The sequence below is a fragment of the Grammomys surdaster genome, unplaced genomic scaffold, assembly GCF_004785775.1.
Source record: "Grammomys surdaster isolate TR1022 unplaced genomic scaffold, NIH_TR_1.0 99391, whole genome shotgun sequence".
Lineage (NCBI taxonomy): Eukaryota > Metazoa > Chordata > Mammalia > Rodentia > Muridae > Grammomys > Grammomys surdaster.
In genome coordinates, this window is record NW_021608055.1 from 1 (window position 1) to 5,916 (window position 5,916).

General features: G+C 44.2%; 1 long non-coding RNA gene across 1 annotated transcript; it reads left to right on the forward strand.

Annotated features, from left to right (window-relative positions):
- The first annotated feature begins 12 nt into the window (after positions 1–12).
- Positions 13–4,994, forward strand: LOC114635334. Its single transcript, XR_003713454.1, has 2 exons — positions 13–58; positions 2,639–4,994. It is a non-coding gene; the product is annotated as an uncharacterized LOC114635334 (long non-coding RNA).
- The last annotated feature ends 922 nt before the right edge of the window (positions 4,995–5,916 follow it).

Sequence of the window (5,916 nt, forward strand, 5' to 3'; positions counted from 1 at the left end):
TTTTTTTTTTCTTTCCACAGGATTAGATTTCTTTCCTTTCTTATCAGGAGACAATCAGGTATGTTAATGTGAAAATAATCTACTTCTTTAATTGTATATTAAAATATCTAAAAGTATAATACATAGCCAGAAGAAAGAATGAATTTCCTTAGAAAATACAGTGCATGTGCCCAGGGTTGCTCTAGCTGTAAGAATTTAAATAAAAGCATCGTTCATCGCCCTCCACCCTCAGTTCAGGGTAAAGGCAGTGACTGCCTGTTGATTTCTCAGTACTGTTGTATAAAGACACAGGGGAGTGAGCCGTGTGACGGATGTATGAGAATGTCCTGGTGCCCAGGACATCATAGCTGCTGTATATAGCCTGTGGTGCCACTGCATTGCCAGTGGTGTGTTTGGTAGAGTCGCACGCAGGCTGTGAGTACTAGCTGTTGCGAGCACAGATGTATTGACTTTCAGGTACACAGTATGCCATGCTTGGTTCTAGCTCGGTCTGCTCTATTCGTCTCAGTCCCGACATGTACAAAATGAGTTACTGAAAGGCCATATCTAATGACCTGGATACAAAACTAAAAGTGATGAAGGAGTGTGGAAGGAAACAGTCAGTGATTCTTACCCACCAGTCAGGCTGTCCTGTTGCACCAGAGCTACAGACTTGAAAAGCAAGAACAAAATGGAAGAAGTCTCATCAGAAACAGTGAGACAGACACAGATTGAAAAAGCCCTGCTTCAGCCATAGAGAAGTGGCTACGGACATGGACTAAGGACAGACACAGAAGCTCCTCCCTCTTGGTTCTGTAGCTGTCACTGTCAAAGCAGTGACCCGACCTCTGTCCAGAATGCCCTCCTGGGTTTCATGCCAGGAAGCTAAGAGCACTGATTGAAGAATAGCAAACTTTGTAAGAAGCTGTGCTTTGGGGACGGTGCTCATACGCATCCTCGTTGTGCCAGTCAGGGTGGTGGTGTTCCAACAGATGACTCTTGACCCAACCAATAGAGATAAGTCAAGGAGATTTTTTTAGGGTTTCATACATGAGTATACTTTATTTACATTATTTCCATCCGTCCCTTTCCCTCCTCAGCTCCTCCTATGGCCCTGTATATATTTTTCTAATTTTTGTATGACTATTGCATGCATGGTGTCGCTTGGTGTAACATAGCACGTGTTTGGAAGTCGAAGGACAGCTGTGTGGAGTCAGTTCTCTCCACCTCTGTATGCGATCCACCCACTGAACTCAAGTACTTGAGCTACACACCAAGCTCCTTTATCTGCTGAGCCACCATGCTGGCTGATCAAAGAGATTTAGTGGCCTTTGGGACCCACTGCCCAAGTAGGACCTTTGTCCAAGCTACACTGCTACAGGGACACTGAGGAGTCCACAGACATGAACCCCTCAGATGCTTGAGACCATGGCATCAGAGAAGGGCGTGCTTGTGAGGAGTACACAGACAGCAGCAGCCCCCTCAGATGCTTGGAAACAAAGACATCAGAAAAGGGCGTGCTTGTGCACTGTTCACAGCTGCATCTCAGATGGAAAGGGACAAACCAAGAAAAGCACCACAGCATGGTTCTGAAGAATGGGCACCTGCTCAGGATTAACCCTAGTAGGTCATCAAGGACCCAGAAGCAGCATTGTCCCTGTCCTGAAAACCTTCCCGGAAACAAGATGTGGCTAGTAGACTGATTCTAACCCCTCCCTGGCCTGTGTAGACCTGAGGGGATGGGGCTGATGAATTTGTCTTTTTTAGCAAAATACATAACTATATCTCATAGGGTATAGATAGGAAGAAAGGAACTTTCTGCATAGCCGTATGGTATATTCATATTTTAAGTGTTATAAAGAATAGTCAGAAGGTAAAGACTTGTAGGCAGTTAATGGTTAATGGGGAGACATTGTTTTCAGTGGTATAGCCACTGGTACGCTGTCTGTGCTCTGTAAGCAGCACGCATTGGAACACACACATTCCAAGTAGACTGGGAAAAAGAAAGATCAGCTAGAGGGAGAGGGAACCCGAGGAAGTAGTAGAAGCAGTTATGATCACAAAACATTGTCATGTGAAAGTATTAGAACTCGTGGTTTAAAGCAAAGTAAAATTGTTAGGTAACTGGTTAATTAAAGAGAGAGAGCTTTGGGATTTTTCTTAAATAAGTGTAGAATGGCCTAAGCATAGAGTGCTGGGGACGCCCACAGAGTGCACAGATCCGTCCTCAGCCTGCCTTCACAGCCACTCAGCAGCAGTCCCTGACCCACAGAGACCCTGAGGGGGCCTACGAAGGTGGGACATGGCTTGTTTTTTCACCTGCAGTGCTGAGAGCAGAGACAGGCTGCAGAGCAGCAAGCCTGGGCATGGGAGCAGCTGAGCATCTGTGGTACGGTGCTCAGGCTGGACTTGCCATTGGAAATGTGGGATGTGCCCTTCCTACTGCTTCTGAACACGGAGTACAAACTAAAACACACACATGCACACACAGTCAGAAGGGTTATTCCAGTTTCAGATACCGTGCCGAAGCACTCTCAGTAATAGTGGCCAGTCGTTTCCTACAGAATGTGTTGTCACTTGAGGGGCCTTGCTCTGCTGAGAAGAGCACACAGAGGTGCGTCTGATGATAACGGAGTGTCTTGTCTCTGGTCCCTCCTAGCATTACAACACCTCCCTGCTGGCCGCAGCAGCGGCGGCGGTCTCCGATGACCAGGACCTCCTGCACTCCTCCCGATTTTTCCCGTATACCTCCTCGCAGATGTTTCTTGATCAACTAAGTGCAGGAGGAAGCACTTCTCTGCCAGCTACCAACGGAAGCAGTAGTGGCAGCAACAGCAGCCTTGTGTCTTCCAACAGTCTGAGGGAGAGCCACGGCCATGGGGTGGCCAGCAGGAGCAGCACAGACACGGCGTCCATCTTTGGCATCATACCAGACATTATCTCATTGGACTGACGCCCTCACCCTGCTGCTTCCACCCCATCCCAGATTAAATGACTTGGCAGAAGAGAACTCTATGCTCTGTTTTACCTTATCCTGTTTAGAAAAGTATACAAGCGTGGTTTTTTTTTCCTTTTTTTTAGGGAAAAAAAATTAAAAGAAATGTACAGAGAACAAAACTATATTTTCAGTTTTACTTTTGTATATAAATCTAAGACTGCCTGTCTGATAAAACACTTGTTTAAAAAAAAAAAAAACAAAAGAAAAAAAAGAAAAGAAAAAGAAAAGAAAAAAAACAAGCACCCACAAACCTTCAGTTCATTTCTTCTGGATTCTCAAGACTTTTCACCGTTTGTCCTATGGTTTGGGTTTTATTTTACTTCAATGGCATTATCTTTCTTGCAATAATGGAAACAATTGCATGTATGAGGTTTAAATTGTGGGCTTTGTTGTGGGGAAGGGGTTGGGATAGCTTTGATTTCCATTTTTTTAAAGTGACAGACTTGGATTCTGTTTGTGTGTGCGTGGGTTTTACCAGCCTTAAGTTATGAACCTTGTCTATCTTACTGCATCCCCTTTGTCTTCAGGACAGAGCTCGTGTGTTTGTGTATGTGTGTGTGTGTGTGTGTGTGTGTGTATCCGTGTATGTATGCGTGAGCGCCTGTGCACCTGTGTGTACTGTTCTGTCGCCACTGCCCCCTCCTCCTCAGTAGTTTGCATTTGGTTAATATCAGTTCCCTGCTTCTTTCAAAATGCTTCAGAGGTCTTGAACTCTTGTGTGAGCATTTTTCTCAACTCTCCCCAGGTGCATGTTCTCCATCACAGATCCTCTGGGATCTGCTGTCTACCCTCTACGAGTGTGTTTCCCAGAAGTGCTGGAGCAAAGGCCGCCTGGATAAGCAGTCTGTGGGCAGGCCCTCGACTGACAATACACTTTTGTTGATTCTAAATCTGAATTGCCAGTGTTCTGTATGTAAGCCAAGGCTGTGAGCTGAGCGCCTGCATTTTGGCCACAGGGTAACAAGTTTTCCTTGAGGATCTTCATACCAAAATGGGATGTGAAAGAACTCTCGTACCCCTATGGGGTGTGGAATGCCATTTGCACCTGGCAGAGGACAGACGTTCCATTCCACTGAAAGAAAAGAAGGAAGGAAGGAAGGAAGGAAGGAAGGAAGGAAGGAAGGAAGGAAGGAAGGAAGGAAGGAAGGAAGGAAGGAAGTTTCCCTAAAGTTAACAGCACAGCGCAGCCCACATGTGCATCCAAAGCAAATCTGTTGGATAAACAGCTGAAACTCAAAAATAACCTTAGTTAGTTTGGTTGTCTTGCTCTGAGTATACTTTCTTTCTTAGCCGTGTTCTTTTTTCCTTCACCTTTTAGTGGCAAGCATGACATAGGAAGCCTTTTTTTTTTTTTTTTAATTCAAGAGTCAGTTGGCCTTACCTACTCTCAATAGCAGAATATGTAAATATATTAAAATTTGTTTCAGGAGATAAGTAAGGGTCAAAGGAAGGAAAAAGTGCTTCTCATCCTTCAGAGTCAGCAAAGAAGAAAGTGTGCTCTTACAGTGGGAGGTGGTGGCCGTTGACGGAGGGTGCGGGCTTAGCTACAGCGAGCAGGGGCACGCCAGCCCCTCTGCCTGCACTGGCTTTTTATGTTACACCTTTGTGTTCTCAGAGTTGGAGAAGGGCCATCTTTGTGTATAGTAAATTTGTTTTCAAGCCTTGCATCAGTAACAGAAGGGTCGATACTAATCCAGGTAGAAGAAGTCAAGACGGCTGTGTCTTCAGTTGTAAGATAAAAGCAAGTGGTTCCGGTGACAGTGTGGCATCTAAAAACAATAATCTGTTTTATAGTGTCTCTCTGCTACTAAAATATCGACTTGAAGTTTTAAAAAAAAGTTGGTGTTGATATGTATATGTGTGTGTGTGTATACATGTATTTATAAACAAGTGTGTGTGAATAACATCGTCGTCTTCCCCTACGCATGTGTGTTCCACACAGAAACGAACGGCTGTGCTAGAGTCACAAAACAATTCGCAATAAAACAAGACATTTGTTGTCAGTTCAAACCAGAAATAGTTATATTTTTAAATTCATCTGGTGTTGTGAGTAAACGTTCTACCATCTCTCATTCCTGTATTAATTTAGACTCGTTTCAGATACCATAATTTCTATCTAAATTGGGATTAGAGTGGGAATCACTAAAATTTTGAGGTGTTTCTGTTAACATAGCAATAGGAAATGTTTTTATTACTTTAAGATAAAAAGAATAGTTTTCTTTGTTCTTGTTTTCATTTGGGTGTTTTTGGTTTGGTTTGATTTTGGTAACTGTTGTCAGTTTTAGGGTATTGATCCATAGTTTTTTGTGTCTGATGCTGAATTACAAACTTAGAGCAACCCAGTTTAAACCAGCTCTCTGTGTTCTTCATGCCAGTAATAGAGGAGTCACTTCCCGTCTGTGTCCTAGGAGAGGGGCTTTGGTCATGTCCCCACGGGAGGGCAAGCCATTTGGTTGTCTGTATTTTGGTTCCTGCCACTTACTGAGGAGTTCACTTCTTCAGTGTTGACTTTCTAAAATGTTGCGTGTGGTCAGGTTCAGTCTTTCACAACCCTCAATAATTATTCGAGTCACCCACCACTTTATCTCCTACATCTAAAAGAAAAACCGCATGGTCACGTTGTCCCCTTTCTTTGTTGTTATTTTTCCTTAGCCCGCCCTCACTCCCCAGCCCTGCCAACCTTGATTGATAGGCTGTGAACAAATACTGTTCTCAGCATCTTCATTCAGCAGGTTGCCAGGAGCCCCTTCCTGAGTCTTTTACTAGCATGTACATGTGTGCTCTGTCCAGTACCGTGTGTGTGCTCCTGTCTGTCTGTAAGCACGCATCATCGAGAAAGTAGCCATTCAACCAGGAGGGTGGAGGCGGCTTTTAATTTACTATGTGGGCATTACTGAACACATTTTTTAAAACATGAAACTTAACCATGCATACTTTGT